The following is an 18,404-nucleotide window of genomic DNA, read 5'->3' as shown; positions in this document are numbered from 1 at the left end:
CTCCACCTCCACCTTGCTGGCGTCTGAGTCGGACTGGAGCTCTCTGCCCTTTACCAATCCAGCCACAGGCCCATCCATCTGGCCCATCAAGACTCACTCTCATTTCATCAGTCCATAAAACCTTAGAAAAATCAGTCTTGAGATATTTCTTGGCCCAGTCTTGACGTTTCAGCTTGTGTGTCTTGTTCAGTGGTGGTCGTCTTTCAGCCTTTCTTACCTTGGCCATGTCTCTGAGTATTGCACACCTTGTGCTTTTGGGCACTCCAGTGATGTTGCAGCTCTGAAATATGGCCAAACTGGTGGCAAGTGGCATCTTGCAGCTGCACGCTTGACTTTTCTCAGTTCATGGGCAGTTATTTTGCGCCCTGGTTTTTCCACACGCTTCTTGCGACCCTGTTGACTATTTTGAATGAAACGATTGATTGTTCGATGATCACGCTTCAGAAGCTTTGCAATTTTAAGAGTGCTGCATCCCTCTGCAAGATATCTCACTATTTTTGACTTTTCTGAGCCTGTCAAGTCCTTCTTTTGACCCATTTTGCCAAAGGAAAGGAAGTTGCCTAATAATTATGCACACCTAATATAGGGTGTTGATGTCATTAGACCACACCCCTTCTCATTACAGAGATGCACATCACCTAATATGCTTAATTGGTAGTAGGCTTTCGAGCCTATACAGCTTGGAGTAAGACAACATGCATAAAGAGGATGATGTGGTCAAAATACTCATTTGCCTAATAATTCTGCACGCAGTGTATGGAGCAAGCCCTGGAGGAGCTGGAGCAGAGGATGGGACTAGTCCTGATGAGTTGTTGTGTCACTGTGTACTCACTCAGTACAGTGGAAACGTAGTACTGAATATTGTTGGGCGCGAATATTCGATTCGCGAATATTAATCACAAATATTGGCACTTTGAGAATTTGTGAATATTTAGAATATAGTGATATATATTTGTAATTTTGAATATTTTAGATTTTTTTTTTCATCAGTAACCTCCCTTCTTGCTTGTGGGCCAATGAGAAGGCTGCAATGTCTTTGTCTGAGCTTAGCATCATCCCTAGCAACCAATAGGAAAGTTGCCTACCCCTTACTATATAAGAACCTCCCAACAGCAGCCATTTTCTACAGTTTTTTAAAGTTCTGGGAGAGACAGCAGTGACATTGCTGTGCTCTGTGCTTTCCTGTGTCATTACATTAGATAGTTAGTTAGCTTATATATAATACAGATAGTTAGAGGGAGATAGTCAGTGTAGGTTAGATCCTGATATAGTGTAGCTGTTGCAGTGCAGTGTGTTAGGTACTGTGATAGGTTCTGCTGTCCATACATACATGCAGACCTGCTAAAATGTGAAGTTTCACGTATTGCGCCAAAATATTCGCATGATTAGTGCTGATTTGCGCAGTCGCGAATATATTGGAGCGCCCTATCTGCATATAAAGCCATTTTTAATGTTCTGCCGTGCCAAACATTTTCTCCAGTCTCAGGAAACTTCTAGCAGCTATGACAAATATTCACCCAAATATTCGTGAAATATCGCGAATTCGAATATAGCCCCTGCCGCTCATCACTAGTACTGAAGAACGAGGCCAGAATTGAAGCTACAAAAGTCTTTAAATAGAACTTCAAATACATTCAATAGCAGCACATTTTGAGGGCAATCTTCTGGCACCAGTAAGGATGATGGAGGCGGCAGTTTTACACTAGTATTGTAGTGGCCTAGCAGTAGTCTGGATGATGGGGGTCTTAGCCGTAGTCCATTACCTTACAGTAGTGTCTTAAAATGCTGAATGGAGCTGTTCACTTTGCTCTCTGTATCCTCAAGGATTCATTTGAGGAATGAACAAAGTTGATCTCTAGGAAGAATCCTTCACAGGAGCAGGAGCTCTGCAGTGTGCTTCCTCTCCACTCTCTGCCTCAACAGGAGCTCCCCCTCCTGGCAGGAAGCAGGACCAGCCCAGTCCTACTAAGAGAGGAGGAACAGGGTGGTTAGCCCTGTTCCTTGCCAACCCTTTGCCATCAATACCTTTCAGAAAATTATGGCCATATTACACAGAAAAATATATAACATAATATTATAGAATATTATACAATACAGGCCATACAAGTTTGTAGTACTCCCATATCTGTGTTACTACACATAAGTGGCAGAGGCTAATTGTATTATACAGCTGACACTTGTCTGCAGTGACTGGGATCTGAGATAACTCAGACCCTGATGATGTAAACCCTCCAGATGTATGTCAATAGCTACTGACGATGGCATCTGAGCAATTTGATGGGAGGGCTCTAACTGCCCCCTGATCGGACCCCCTGCAGTGCAACTGTATAACATTCTGCTGTTGGCATGGTGAAAGACATAAAAAATATAAACTCCAAAATGATACCATTAAGCTCACATAAAAAAAAGATTAAAAAAAACAAAAAACCCTCATGCAGGTACATCAAGGGAAAAATAAAAATATTGTATGGGTGTCAATATAATGGGACACAAAGCAATATTTAATGGGAATCTGTCACCACGATTCTAGACTATTATCTGAGATAATACATGAGTAGTACTGCACATAAGGAATCTGGATCACTATTTCATGCATTTCCCCACTGCTCCCTGTTACCCTACTGGCTGTGCTAACATGATAATGAGGACTCCTCTGCGCATGTATGGCAGTCCTGACACAGCTCTGGGGGGCAGTAGAAAAATAAAAAAATAGTGATCTGGACTCTAACTCCTGCCTGGTGTTTTTGGAACTTGACATGCTTTACTGGCATTTACATTTTGCTTCGTATTGACTCTGGTTTTGATTTTTGATTGTACCCTGGCAGATCTACTGGTTTTGACTTTGGCGTGGTATCGGATTCTGATTCGTGGTACCTGATCTAATTTGGTTTCTCTCTCCTGGTTTGCGCTTTTTGTCTGTTCCAACTAGTGTCTATTCAGTCTTGCCGATCTGTTTATTATTTTTGTCCTCCTTTACCCTTCCTGTGTAGGCCCTTGAATTGATTCAGGAAGGGACTGTCGACCAGTTGTGGACTGTTACTTAGGGCAGATCGTGCAAGTAGGCAGGGGCAGTGGGATGGGGTAGTTCAGTGATCACTGCTGCCTACTGTGATAGAGATAATAGTATTAAAACATAATAAAGTTTATTGTATTGCCAGCAGCAAGGGCACACGCTAAAGAAGAAAGGAAAATACTCACTTGACTTCCAGCCCCCCTCGCCCAGTCTTCTGCAATACAGGCCACAGGCCTCCTTCGACCAGTTGCCTGCTTCTCGGCTTAGGCAGATGAGGTTAAGTCAACTCCGCTCTTCTACTGTCTCATAAGCCTCAGACCTAGTGGCCTGAAGCCTACGGGAGTGAAGGGTGGAGCAGAGAGCCATTGACTTCCATATGCCATTAATTCAACTGTGCCACTCTCCTGAGGATGGGCATACAATTGTATAGTTGGAGGCCACTACGTTTGCGGCCCTGGACAAGCCTCAGATGTTTTGCACTATTGACACCCCAGCTAATATGTACAGTATATTAGAGGTGTTACTAAAAAAACTATTTTACCAACTTTCCTGGCTGTCTTGCTATGAGAACATAGTAATGGCAGTTCTGCTCTTCTATATATGTCTGTTGTGTTCCTGCTAAGTTAGTAAGCACTGGGCAGAGAAGAATGAGGATGAAGTGATCACCACTGATGGCAAGTGTACTGTTTCCACCTGTGCCATCACTGATCACCGCAGCTGCATTCTGCTCTATCTGACCAATGCTTACTGATGGCGGGTTCGCATTCGCGTTATCAATTCCATTATAGGGTTCCGTTATAACAGAGTTATAACGGAATATAATGGAATTTTAGGACGGAATGCAAAACGGAAGCCTTTAAGAGGCATTCCGTTTTGCTCAGTCCTAATACATGTCTATGGCCACAAATAATGGTTCCGTTATACATGACAGAAAAAAGTCCCGTCAACAGCATCATGCTCCTCTGTTTGCCCAGTGCTTAGGGACACACTGGTCGGGTAGAGGAGAGTAGGGCTACAGCAATTTATACTGACAGTAAGTGGGACAGCGTATCTCTGTGTCAGGTATGATTGCTGCAGCCCTCTCTTCTCTATCTCTCTGATGGGTCCCTGCTTAGTTAATATGCACTGGGTGAAAGAAGAGAACCGCACTGCAATGATCACCGCCGACACAGATGAACGCAATATACTGACCGTCAGCACTGATTGCTGCAGCGCCGTTCCTGTCTCTGCCCAGCGCTCACTAACTAAGCAGGGATGCGTTGAGCAGACAAAGGAGAGAAGCACTGCAGCAATCAGTGCTGATAGCAAGACAGATATGCAAGGAACACGGTAGATTTGAGTAACATATCTAATATGCATATAAGGATGCAGGGGCTGGCACAGGGAGACGAGTATTTAGTAATATCGTAGAAGTTTCTGACAACATCCATCGTTCTGGGCTCAACCTGATCATTAGGCCTCACCAGAGACTGTACATGTGTTCTTCGAATATTGTAATGTTCTAGAGACTGCACTAACCTGATGATAGCAACCGTCAAGAATACTGTCACTTTACATGAAATAGTTTTTTCCCTTTTGCACTCAAAAGTGTCTGGAACATTCCAGTGACACCACCATCCGACACCATTGGGACGTACAAATGCAATACCGCAGAGCAAGAGGCATCTGCAAATAGTTTGTTATATGGTGTGTTTCATTGTTATGTAATGTTTTGTATTGCACTCTGTATAGCTATGTATGGATAGCACAGCCAGGGTTAACAATACTGGCTCAGCTCTTGTAGAAGGCTAGGTGGAGGATGTGCAGAGGCCAGGTACGGGTGGGTGATGTTCTGTATTTGCCGTGACGCCAATTGCAGCGTGCGCAGGGTGTTATCCCAGGGCCCTTCCAAGGTGTTATAACGCACGTCCCAGATTAGGAATGCCAGAGTGGTGTAATAGCCTATAATGTCTCTGTAGAGTAGTGGTAATTGTGTCACGGTGTCTCCTACCTGGGTACGGCTGGACTCCTGGCTCACCTGCAATAAACTTGAGTGTAGTGATGGTAGGAGTAATGGAGGAATTTTGCAGAGTAAATGATGTCCAGACTTTAAGATGAAGTTCAAACGTTGCTTTACGTGAAATAACTTGCATCCAAGCAGTATACAGCTTTGGTCTCTTGGTCCCAGCAGGTTTTAGCAATCATTGGCAGGAATAAATACTTCTGCTTTAAATCTGGAGCATGCAGGATAAGTCGTCTGCTTGGTAGCTCTGTAATTGTGACAGTAATTAATCTTATGCACTGTTCTGTAACTTCTGCTTTGTGGGGACAGACTAGCTGAGGAGGAATATGGCTTCTCCTAGGTCTCTGGACTTAACTCACAGACAGATTCTCAGGGGATGCTTTATTCCTGGAACTCTGGAGGTTGTAGTTTCTGCTTTCTTCATCCAGCTGAGGCTGGAGGTGCTCAGAATGGGAATATGACCAAGCCTCAGACGAGACAAGATCCTTGCTGTCTTCCCTATACAGGGGAAAGCACAACTCTGGTTCTAACTGTTTTTTGGATTGTTCCACTCTAAAATACCATAGCATTAAAACTATCCCTACCAATGATGCTGCCACCTACTGGTAACCAGGAAAATTACAGGAACATTTACATTTAACATGGTTTTAGATGCACTTTTGTGAAGACAAAATATATATTATATTAGATGACATTATAAAGGCTCTTAACAGATAGTAGTGGGGTAGAGGCGTGTAGTAACACAACTCTGGGTGTTACGGATGCCTCCACCCCTAGATGGGAGTTGTTCTAGGGAGAGTTCAGAAAGAGAGTTTGCAAAGTCCATGTGCTCCCATTTCTCAGAGCCAACAATCTCTGCTTGATCTACAGAAAGAGAGGAAGACAAAGGAGAACTTGGAATCTGCCTGTCCAGACACAGGAGTCAGCAAGGTAACCCGCTACTACAGCCATTCAGACTTTGCCGCAGTGAGGGACACCATTAAGAATCATTACACTTGGACATGGAGCTATTTTCAAAACCCTGTATCCCACGGTGAACACTACAGCCATTATTGCTAAGGTGCTGTTGCCAGCCATAGATTGAGAGAGGAAGATATAGAGGAAAAAGGGCCATAACACCGATCCTTGTCTGAAATCCATACATAGCTTTCTGGGAGAGAATTGCGCTGTGTACAGTTGGGGCTGTGTCTGATATAACTGGTTATACTACAACTCCCATTTTGCACTTGAGTAAAGAGAGACGTTTATTCTCCCACCAGTAGCCAGATTTTCGGACTCCTATACCATACACTGGTCATTGCACACTACATGCCCAGCCTTGCACCCATACAAACATTTCACAGCATGGACACCCCATCTACCGTCCCTGGACGGCACTGGGGAGCAATAGAGGACAGCCATCATGATTGACTGTGACAGCCAGAGCCACTACCACTCCCAACCTCTGCTCCGACTCTTCCTGGGCTATTGCACAAACTTTATCCTTTATCTCTATGTGAAATTATAAAAATGATTTAAAGGGTTTTCATGTGATTTTACACTGGATCCAATTCAGCACCTACACATTATACTTTCACATTGTCTGCCTTGTATTAGTCACTGAGGTCAGACGCATGCTACTGTATATCATATGCTGCATTCTTTCCTCTATATCTTCACGCCGGCTGTATAGCCTGACATTCTCCACCCGCCGATGCTACTGAGACCAGGGGGAAATACTGATTTTAATCTTACTTCTAAGTAAAACCACTTCCTCCGCTTTATGGTAAAGTGCAATTTCATGACTCACAAGGAGGAAAGTATGAATGTAGGAACCTGCAAGCTATAAGATTGCTATGGGGAGAAATATTGGAAGTTTTTGTCAAGTCACAGGCTTAAAGGGTATGCCCACATTTGGACACCCTTTTAGAGTTAACATAACAATGATTCTACATAGTAAAGGAGTCACTCTATACATTTTATATCGTTCTATGACTTGTACAGATCCTGAGTTACAGCAGTCGCAGCCTCTATTATACTCAAGAGCTGCAATCACAATACTGCTGGTCCATAATATAGGAAACAGTCGACAAGCTTGTCCACAGTCACATTCCTACTAGCTTATCTTACATCAAAATATTATCAGTAGCAATCCTCACATTGACGCTCCCTTGGGCCGGGCAGTGATAAGAGGACACACCCTTTCCTCCCTCGGGGCACACCCTGATGCTGGGGCTCCTGCCTAGTGGTAGTTGGGGTGCCCTTGGTGGTGTGGTTTTGGTAAGAGTGCAAGGCAAGACATGTTGGTGTTGTGGCTGGCAAATAGTGCTGGAATCGGTAACCAGGCCAAGAGTAGAAAATAAATGTCTCTCTTAACTAAAGTGTAGAATGGGAGTTGTAGTACATCCAATGGTATCAAAACACAGTTCCAAATAATTCACAGTGCAAATCTTCCCGGTTAACAATGTATGGATATGAGCAAGGATGGGGATTGTAGTACTCCTTCCCTCTATCTCTCCAAATTCTCTCTCTGTAGAATCTATGGCTGGCAATATTATTCTTGCAGTGAAGGCTGTAATTCCGAGCTGAGGGGTACAGGATTAGTACTTGGCTTACCAGACCGTGTCCAAGAGTGAAAGGCGTTATAGCAATGTCCCTTTCATTGCAGTAAAGTCTCTATCAGCTCTCTTTAATTGTGAATACCTTACTGACTTACTAAACTGCTCAGTCATACAGATTCTGGACCTTCTCGGTTCTTTCTTTCTCCTTTCCTGGAGTACGGTGGATCTCTCAGAGATAGGGGTTCTGTAGTGTTCAGGCCTAGTACTCTGAGGAGTGAGCACATGTAGATCCCTCTGACTTCCTCAGCTAACTCACAAGTAAATGAGCTAGGGGCGGACCCAAGTCCAGCACCTATCTTCCTGCAGGGGCTGAATCAGGCTCATTAACCCTGACAGATCCATACAGAACTATATTGGGTACATTTCAAAGCATTAAAAAACATCATATAACATTATATGACAAGAACAGTTTGCAAGTCCCGGATTACTACACATCACAGAGTATATACAGTCGTGGCCAAAAGTTTTGAGAATGACATAAATATTGGAAATTGGAAAAGTTTCTGCTTAAGTTTTTATAATAGCAATTTGCATATACTCCAGAATGTTATGAAGAGTGATCAGATGAATTGCATAGTCCTTCTTTGCCATGAAAATTAACTTAATCCCAAAAAAAAACCTTTCCACTGCATTTCATTGCTGTCATTAAAGGACCTGCTGAGATCATTTCAGTAATCGTCTTGTTAACTCAGGTGAGAATGTTGACGAGCACAAGGCTGGAGATCATTATGTCAGGCTGATTGGGTTAAAATGGCAGACTTGAAATGTTAAAAGGAGGGTGATGCTTGAAATCATTGTTCTTCCATTGTTAACCATGGTGACCTGCAAAGAAACGCAAGCAGCCATCATTGCGTTGCATAAAAATGGCTTCACAGGCAAGGATATTGTGGCTACTAAGATTGCACCTCAATCAACAATTTATAGGATCATCAAGAACTTCAAGGAAAGAGGATCGATTCTTGTTAAGAAGGCTTCAGGGCGTCCAAGAAAGTCCAGCAAGCGCCAGGATCGTCTCCTAAAGAGGATTCAGCTGCGGGATCGGAGTGCCACCAGTGCAGAGCTTGCTCAGGAATGGCAGCAGGCAGGTGTGAGCGCATCTGCACGCACAGTGAGGCGAAGACTTTTGGAAGATGGCCTGGTGTCAAGAAGGCCAGCAAAGAAGCCACTTCTCTCCCAAAAAAACATTAGGGACAGATTGATCTTCTGCAGAAAGTATGGTGAATGGACTGCTGAGGACTGGGGCAAAGTCATATTCTCCGATGAAGCCTTTTTCCGATTGTTTGGGGCATCTGGAAAAAGGCTTGTCCGGAGAAGAAAAGGTGAGCGCTACCATCAGTCCTGTGTCATGCCAACAGTAAAGCATACTGAGACCATTCATGTGTGGGGTTGCTTCTCATCCAAGGGAGTGGGCTCACTCACAATTTTGGCCCAAAACACAGCCATGAATAAAGAATGGTACCAAAACACCCTCCAACAGCAATTTCTTCCAACAATCCAACAACAGTTTGGTGAAGAACAATGCATTTTCCAGCACGATGGAGCACCGTGCCATAAGGCAAAAGTGATAACTAAGTGGCTCGGGGACCAAAACGTTGACATTTTGGGTCCATGGCCTGGAAACTCCCCAGATCTTAATCCCATTGAGAACTTGTGGTCAATCCTCAAGAGGCGGGTGGACAAACAAAAACCCACTAATTCTGACAAACTCCAAGAAGTGATTATGAAAGAATGGGTTGCTATCAGTCAGGAATTGGCCCAGAAGTTGATTGAGAGCATGCCCAGTCGAATTGCAGAGGTCCTGAAAAAGAAGGGCCAACACTGCAAATACTGACTCTTTGCATAAATGTCATGTAATTGTCGATAAAAGCCTTTGAAACGTATGAAGTGCGTGTAATTATATTTCACTACATCACAGAAACAACTGGAACAAAGATCTAAAAGCAGTTTAGCAGCAAACTTTGTGAAAACTAATATTTGTGTCATTCTCAAAACTTTTGGCCACTACTGTACATACACTACTTATAAATAGGCATATATATCTTCATTCTCACTTATCTCTCAATTGCCTCTTACTTTTCTTACCTTTTCTCGAGAGATAATAAAGTACATTACAAAAATGCATTACAGCTACGGATCTCAGTTAATCCTTTTGGAATACACAACTCTAATCTCACAATCCAATATGTCTCCCACTGCAATAGCAGCCTTTTGCTATCCCCCACCTTCGAGACTTACTGAGAATAAAGACAATGGTTTAAAGGGGTTGTCCCATGAAAAATATTCTACAGTTTTCAAACCAGCACCTGAATCTGAATACTTTTGCAATAGCATGTAATTAAAAATTTTGTATAGCCACTGAGATATTCAATTAAATGTATCTGCATAGCGCCACCTGCTGTTTTTTTTCTTATCTTTTTGGCCTGCTCACTGAGAAGGCCGCACATGCTCAGTTTCATCCTTCAACTGCCTCCTGAGCTGTGACAGGGAGAGCATGGACACGCCTCCTGACCTGTGATAGGGAGAGCTCCAGCAGAATGGGCACACCCCCTGAGCTGCAGCAGGAAAGACACTCCCTTTGAGCTGCCAGCGTGATATCACAGCAATGAATGGGGAGATCTCTGGATCCATATGAGGTACAGGGCTGGTTCTAGAGATTGTCATGTACTATATGTCTGATTTACATTAGTCATGAGATAACCCCTTTAGGTATATTGTCACAGGCTGATCTCTCACTGTCTGAAATAAAGGAACAATGTCCTTTTGATGTTAAATGGTTGGAAACCCTTAAGAAAAGAGAGGTCAGTTTGGGCCTACATTCCTCCACCCTGATTGAGTATCTGAAAGTACAGTTCATACCACGCAGTTTAAGATGTACTTTAGCACCGATATTACTTCAAGATGCTGCAATTTATTTACAACCATCGTATACGAGGAACAATTGACACCCGTTCTTGTGCTGTTGACTTCCAACATTTAAAAGCAGAAATTGAGTCATTACAGGTTGAGATATCTAGTATCAAGGAAGAGATTAAGAAATCTAGATCTCTGGATGAATGCTAACCATGAGAACTTGTGGGCATTCATTTAGTAAGGAAAGACACCAACATTTGAAAGGGATACCTGAGACTACTGTAAGAAGGTACCTAGAATCATCGTGGATGGAAGGTATGTGTCACCGAGGTTCCTGGCCTCAGTAAAGTACCGTAAGAGCCGGTATTTTATGTGTCGGCAGCAGCTATTGCTAATTGACACCTTGAGATTTAGCATGGCTGTCATAGCTGATCCGGGATGGCTCTTACTGGGAGTAGTCAAAGTGCTGGGTGGGTGACTGCTCCCCATGTTCCAGGCCTGGTTTTGCCAGGCATAAAAACCACCCAGCACTGCCAGGTGTGTGGCTTTACCTCCCTCTGACAGTGGAGCTCAGGAGTCTGTGTGCTGTGAACTGAGGGCTGTGCTGTGACTTCCTGGGACGGAAGATTCTCTGGCTCGTATCCCATTTTCTTTCCAACCGTTATCCCAAAAAACCGGACTTGGTGTAAAGGCCGTAGCGGTAATTTATTAACGAAAACCATAATTACCATACATTGCACATTGTAACCTTAATCCAACATGTAAACTTTTTCTTCCCTTCCTGTCCCAGAATACTCCTATATGACACATAGGGATCCTGGAAGGCAATTCCAGCTTATGATCCAGGTTTTTAATCCAACTTTACCCTCAGCCGCACTCTCCGACCCAAGGGCACCAACTCCTCAAACTTCTACCCTTGCAAGGCTATTAGCCCAAACAGGATCCCCCAGATTTCCAGTCACCACCAAAACCTCATAGATGCACGCCGCAATAGATAGAGCCATGCGCCGCTCCGCCCCTCCCTCCTCCCTCCTCCCATGTAAAACCTCTTCACCAAACAAATTAACCCTATCCGCCACTGCCTTCCACCAAAGTCCACCTCTCTAGGACTTCAACTTTTGGGGGTCTGATCCCCTTTACAATGCATTACAATACTTCTGTATTGTAATGCATTGGCTATAAGTGTATTACACACTGTAATACGCCTACAACCTGCTTGCCTATGAGATCCAGGGGGCTGGATCTCACAGGCTTTCCCGGAAGGCAGCCATGATGCCTAAGGAAGACATCGGGCTGCCTTCCCTGCCATGGGGTTCCCGTCACAGCAGCGCGGGGGCCCCATGGAAACCGGCACCAATGAGGATACCGCACGTGCCGCGTTCAGCGCTGACCGCGGCCGTGCAAGGTTTAATGCATCAGTGTTTTCACCTATGCTGGAGCATACAGCAGGAGTCCGGCTATCAGTGACTGCCGGAACCCTGCTGCAGATCAGGCGGGCGCAGCTCCTGCACCCACCCAATAAGCCCGCCATACCTGTAATGCGCTAGAATTTCTGTACCGCGTTACTATGAACAGTTAAAGTTGAAATGATTTCCAAAAGGCATAAAGTTAAAAATACTAATAGAACGAGAAGAGGAGAGCTCGGTGTGCAAGATCAAGGTGCTAGGTGGGATACAAGAGAGAGAGGTAGGCCGCTCACCTGATAGCGTTGTGCTGATCGCATGTACTGTAGTAAGTATTCGCTGCTGCACCCCCTCCTGCCGGAGTTCTGGTGACTGCATAGCGATATGGAGGAAGCAAAGGAGACACTGGTGAAGAAGATACTAGCAAAGAAAAGTTTCCACAGATATCTGTTTTATTGATGATAAAACACCTCATTTCGGGGTCGGACCGACCACCTTCGTCAGGTAAGTGCATCAATGATTGATGAAACTCTTCTTTGCAGCACCACTCCTTTGTTTCTTCCTACATATCTCTATGAAGTTAAAGATGACACATTCCCTTTGTATTGTAATCAAAAACAATTTCTTTATTTTCATCTTTTACATTTTCAAAATAACAAAAAAGGAAAAGGACCTGATGCAAAACTTTCGGCACCCTGCATGGTTAGTACCTAGTAACACCCCCTTTATTAAGTATCACAACTTGTAAATGCTTTTTGTAGCCAGCCAAGAGTCTTTCAATTCTTGTTTGAAGGATTTTCTTCCATTTTTCCTTGTGAAAGTCTTCCAGTTCTGTGAAATTCCTGGGCTGTCTTGCATGCCCTGTACTTTTGAGGTCTATCCACAGATTTTTAATGATGTTCAGATCATTGGACTGTGAGGGCCATGGTAAAACCTTCAGCTTGTGCCTTTAAGGTAGTCTCTTGTGGATTTTGAGGTGTGTTTAGGATCATAATCTATTTGTAGAAGCCATCCTCTTTTCGACTTATGTTTGCTTCCAGAATTTGCTGGAATTTCATTGAATCCATTCTTTCCTCTACCTGTGAAATGTTTTGCGTGCCATTGGCTTCAACAAAACCCCAAAGCATGATCGATCCACTCCCATGCTGAATGGTTGAAGTTCTTCAAACAGACCTTTGCATTGTGGCCAAAGAGTTCTATTTTAACCTCATCAGTCCACAGGACTTGTTTCCAATATGCATCACGTGTGTTTAGATGTTCTTTTGCAAATTTCTGACACTGAATTTTGTGGGGAAGACGCAGGAGAGGTTTTCTTCTGATAACCCTTCCATTAGGGCCATATTTGTGCAGTTGTCGCTGAACAGTAGAACAATGTACCACAACTCCAGAGTCTGCTAAATCTTCCTGAAGGTCTTTTGTAGTCAAGAGGGGGGTTCTGATTTGCCTTTCTAACAATCCTACCAGCAACTGTCTCTGAAATTTGTCTTGGTCTTCTAAACCTTCTTTTGACCTCCACTGTTCCAGTTAATTACCATTTCATAACTGAGGAAATGGCAACCTGAAAACGGATTGCTATCTTCTTATAGCCTTCTCCTACTCTGTGAGCCTCAACCATTTTCAGATTGTTAGGTAGCTGCTTAGATTAACCCATGTCTGCTGTTTTTGGGACAAGGTTAGCGGAGTCAGGGTGTTTATAAAGCTTTGACATTTGCATCACCTCATGATGATTGTAAACAAGCCTTAACCCTAACAGGCTATTTAAGGTCTGAGACCTGGGTCAAAGTTATCTGAGCACTCAAATCTCCTTGGGTTTCCATACTTTTGCAAGGTACTCCACTAATATTGTACAAAACAAAAATAATACACTGATATTGCGAAAATGTTGAAAAGTGTGTCATCTTTAAATGTATGCCTTTTGGAGATCATTTCATCTTCAGCTTGCTTAATTGTTCACAGTAAGTAATTTTGACCTGGGGTGTGCAAACTTTTGCATACCACTGTATTTAGCAAAACATATGGACAGTTGTCTGACTGTGGAGTGCATAGAAAATTGTCAGGAGATCCTACATTCGTTTTTTAGAAGGAGATAGCCATGTTTTTGGAGGAGAGGAAAATTGTACATCTTTTCAATGCTAAAGTGTGTGCTTCTCTTGCTCTCTTGCTTTCTGTATATGACTGTCTCTCTATGTCTCTCTCCCTGCCTCTCTCTTGCTCTCGCTCTCATGACTTTTCTGTCTCCACCATCGTGTCTCTAGTACAAGTCTCCACTGACATCTTGTGGCCTCTTCTAGATCCTACCTCAACAGGGCTCTACACAGTGCAGTCCTACCAGTACATGACCATAGTCCAAACTGATATTGCAGAACATCGAAAAATAGCACAATACACAAAAATCTCCCAATAGCCTTCGGGGACTGAGTCTCACGAAACATTGCAGGTGGTGTGGTTCAAGCTCCATCCACCTCCGTGGTGAACTTCTGCGAGTACAACCACTGAAGTCGGTAAACAATGATTAGACTTCATTTGAACCTAGCATGATACTATGAGTGAAATATTGTAGTTATTTAATAATAATAAGAATCTACTAGAATATTCCTGCATCTATTTTTCTATTCTTTGATGAAATAAAGTCGCAAAACCTTTCACCCGAGCTGAGCTGGATTATCTTTCTTGTTGAACTATATATATCTCCGCATCCAGGTGCGGTATCCGTGCCCAGAGGGTGTTTCAACAGGTGAGAGCTGCCTTATTTTTGCTTCATTGAATGAGAAAAAATATTCAGATTCTGAGGATTTAGCAGGACCATGGTTGTTACTTTAAAAACAGCACCGCATATATGTGTGTTTATGTTGATGTGATATTGTACTGTTCCACCACTTAAAGAGATAAAGGAAAAAAAACTGTGTTTATGTGTATATTATGTGCATTTCTTGTCCACAAGTTACAGACGGGGTTAACAGACTATTAGTAACTGTTGCTTGGTGGGGAGGTTCCAACCTCTCCATAGGGAGGAGTAGGTCAGAACAGATTAAGTGTCACGGACGTTTCCACGACAGGTGGCATTAGATCGGTGAGACTGGCAACACGTGGTTTGATCTGACATGTTTTCGTTTGGATCAAATGACGTCTGTGTTGTTTATGGTGCTTGCCTCACCTTCTTTACCCAGGTGTGGCTACTATGGTGATATAACCTTCTCTATTTGTTGTTGTTTGTTCCACTATGCTAAGCGGTTTATAGCTTCTGTTGGAGTTGTGGATAGCTGGTGTGTGGATCTTGGGTGAGTTCCTGGTGCTGCCACTCAAGAAGCCACTCAAAGTTAAGTGTTTTCTTTCCCTTTTGTATTCTGTTGGGTTATTTTGTGTGTTGCATTTGTATTAAGGTCTGAGGGAGACTCCTGTTCGTCTTTCCTTTTGGAGGAACAGGTTGTCTCAGTCCTGACATTAGTACCAGGGTCCGATAGGGTGAGTTAGGACACTAGGTATTGCTGTGTATGAACTCACCTACCTCTGGGGTCTGTTCATACTGGTAGTTAGTCAGCACTTTGATTAGGGTTTTACTAGAAGGTGTCCATCTCCTTTCCCTAGTTTCCAGGCCTTATTCCCTCACCCCTTTCCCTCCTTTGTTTGGTGTGGTGTTTCCCTCCCACACCTAAACCTAATGTCACATTAAGGCTCCATTTACACATCCGCAATTTCGTTCCGCATTTTGCGGAACGGAATTGCGGACCCATTCATTCCTATGGAGCAGCAGGATGTGCTGCCCGGACCCGGAATTTCGGATCTGCACTTCCGGGTCCGCACTTCCGTTCCGCAAAAAAATAGAACATGTCCTATTCTTGTCCGCAATTGCAGGCATAATTTATTAGTGCCGGCAATGTGCGGCCGCAAAATGCGGAACGCACACTGACGCTTTCCGTGTTTTGCGGCTCCATGGATCCGCAAAACACCTTGCGGACGTGTGAATGGAGCCTAAGGCTGAGTTAACACTTCAGTTATTTGGTCAGTTATTGTGAGCCAAAGCCAGTAGTCAAGACTACTCAGAGATCAAGTGTAATGATTTAATTTGCTCCTATTCTGTGTTTTTGACCCACACTTGGTTTAGACTCACAATAACTGATTGAAATAACTGAAATGATAAGCCTAAGCCATAGAAGTGAAGCCGCAGTGAACAGCTCTGAGTAGTGAAATAGCCAGTGTGAGAGACAGAACTTTAACCAGCCTCTGGAAAGTATGATATTGTTATGCATTCTAGTGTGAAGAGGAGGTGCATGCAAAATAGACTGTGGAGATAATTCACATGAGAAACTTTTGGACTCTACAACAGACTTGTCTAAGACATGAAAGGCTTTGGAATCCGGAACATACAGTACAGACCAAAAGTTTGGACACAGCTTCTTATTCAAAGAGTTTTCTTTATTTTAATGACTATGAAGGCATCAAAACTATGAATTAACACATGTGGAATTATATACATAACAAACAAGTGTGAAACAACTGAAAATATGTCATATTCTAGGTTCTTCAAAGTAGTCACCTTTTGCTTTGATTACTGCTTTGCACACTCTTGGCATTCTCTTGATGAGCTTCAAGAGGTAGTCCCCTGAAATGGTCTTCCAACAGTCTTGAAGGAGTTCCCAGAGATGCTTAGCACTTGTTGGCCCTTTTGCCTTCACTCTGCGGTCCAGCTCACCCCAAACCATCTCGATTGGGTTCAGGTCCGGTGACTGTGGAGGCCATGTCATCTGGCGCAGCACCCCATCACTCTCCTTCATGGTCAAATAGCCCTTACTTTCAAAGTTTTTCCAATTTTTTGGCTGACTGACTGACCTTCATTTCTTAAAGTAATGATGGCCACTCGTTTTTCTTTACTTAGCTGCTTTTTTCTTGCCATAATACCAATTCTAAGAGTCTATTCAGTAGGACTATCAGCTGTGTATCCACCTGACTTCTCCTCAACGCAACTGATGGTCCCAACCCCATTTATAAGGCAAGAAATCCCACTTATTTAACCTGACAGGGCACACCTGTGAAGTGAAAACCATTTCAGGGGACTACCTCTTGAAGCTCTTTAAGAGAATGCCAAGAGTGTGCAAAGCAGTAATCAAAGCAAAAGGTGGCTACTTTGAAGAACCTAGAATATGACATATTTTCAGTTGTTTCACACTTGTTTGTTATGTATATAATTCCACATGTGTTAATTCATAGTTTTGATGCCTTCAGTGTGAATCTACAATTTTCATAGTCATGAAAATAAAGAAAACTCTTTGAATAAGAAGGTGTGTCCAAACTTTTGGTCTGTACTGTACTTTGGAGGCAGATGGGAGATTTGCTAAGGACTACACTCTGCAGTGGGAAATTCATAGTCTTGCACTGTGAATGCATAATTGAAGTGAGGGAAAGCAAGATCAAAGAGCAGCAAGACAAATGTTGCACCCTTATGTTTGGATGCTTGAGTTTGAGAGCTAAGTACATATGCTGGAAGTTTGACACAGAGAGAAATCAGTTAGGCCTGTTTGCAACCCGCAGAACTGAGAGAACTATGAAAATTGCGAAACTATGTAAACTGTGCTTGCCCATGTATGCCAAAGACTGTACTGGAACCTTAAGTAAACTGTTAGAACTGGCCTTATCATTGCATGCACCAACACCTGCATAGCACTACTTCTGTACTGGTTTCTGCCTTGCATCTCATGATTCACCACCAACACGAAGGCACCCTGACCTATCACCAAGCAGAAGACTCCCCCTATCCAGAGTGTGCCACGAAGGGAAGAAAGAGTGCACCCTTTTCCATCACTGCACGGCCCAGGAAGCACCACTGCGAGGACCTTTAATGTGATAAACAATTACCTCAATCATTGCTACCACCACTGGATATATTACACGCTAAGCAGCCATGTAAGCCGTTGCACGGTCATCCCGTCCACTTAGATTACTTCAGCTGACCAGTAGCTCTATTAATCCTTAATGCAAATAGGAAATTCACTGATAAATCTGGCACCATGCCTTGTAGGGCTAGCTCAGCTGAATGTAATGATACCTTTAACTTAGTGATCCACTGCTTCATTCTGGAGAAAAAGTATTTTTAATTCATATATAAACGAGCAGCTACGTGCACCAAGGGCCGGGTCAAGCCACTGCTTCCTCTGCCAGCCTCACCCTTCCCTTCTTGATTGATAGGACTAGGTTCCTTCATAGTTACTGTTATGGCAGTAGGTGTGGAACCACTCTGTCAATGAAAAATTAGACTTTGGCCTACTCCTAAGGGCATTATTCTGGCAGTCCTCTGGTTTTCTCCCTTTAACCTCTGTACAAGGATCTGGACTTTGCAGCAGTGGAACCACCATGCATTACCTTCTTGAGTAGTCTCTGTATGATTGACAGATGAGCCATGAGGGTCAGAGAAACCTGTGCAGAGCACCAAGGGATCAGCCAACATCATAGTCAGGGACAGACCGAGGTCAGGGCAGGCCGAGTACAAGCAATCTAATAAACAGTGTGAGCTCAGTGCTGGCAAAGAAGGATCAGTATTGAGG

General features: G+C 43.5%; 1 long non-coding RNA gene across 1 annotated transcript in view; it reads left to right on the top strand.

Moving 5' to 3' along the window:
* LOC120977832 overlaps positions 1-18,404 on the top strand; it is a 29,722-nt gene that overhangs the window by 10,980 nt on the left and 338 nt on the right. The window lies entirely within an intron of this gene.

The sequence above is a fragment of the Bufo bufo genome, chromosome 8, assembly GCF_905171765.1.
Source record: "Bufo bufo chromosome 8, aBufBuf1.1, whole genome shotgun sequence".
NCBI lineage: Eukaryota > Metazoa > Chordata > Amphibia > Anura > Bufonidae > Bufo > Bufo bufo.
This window is presented reverse-complemented; position numbering and strand designations above follow the sequence as displayed.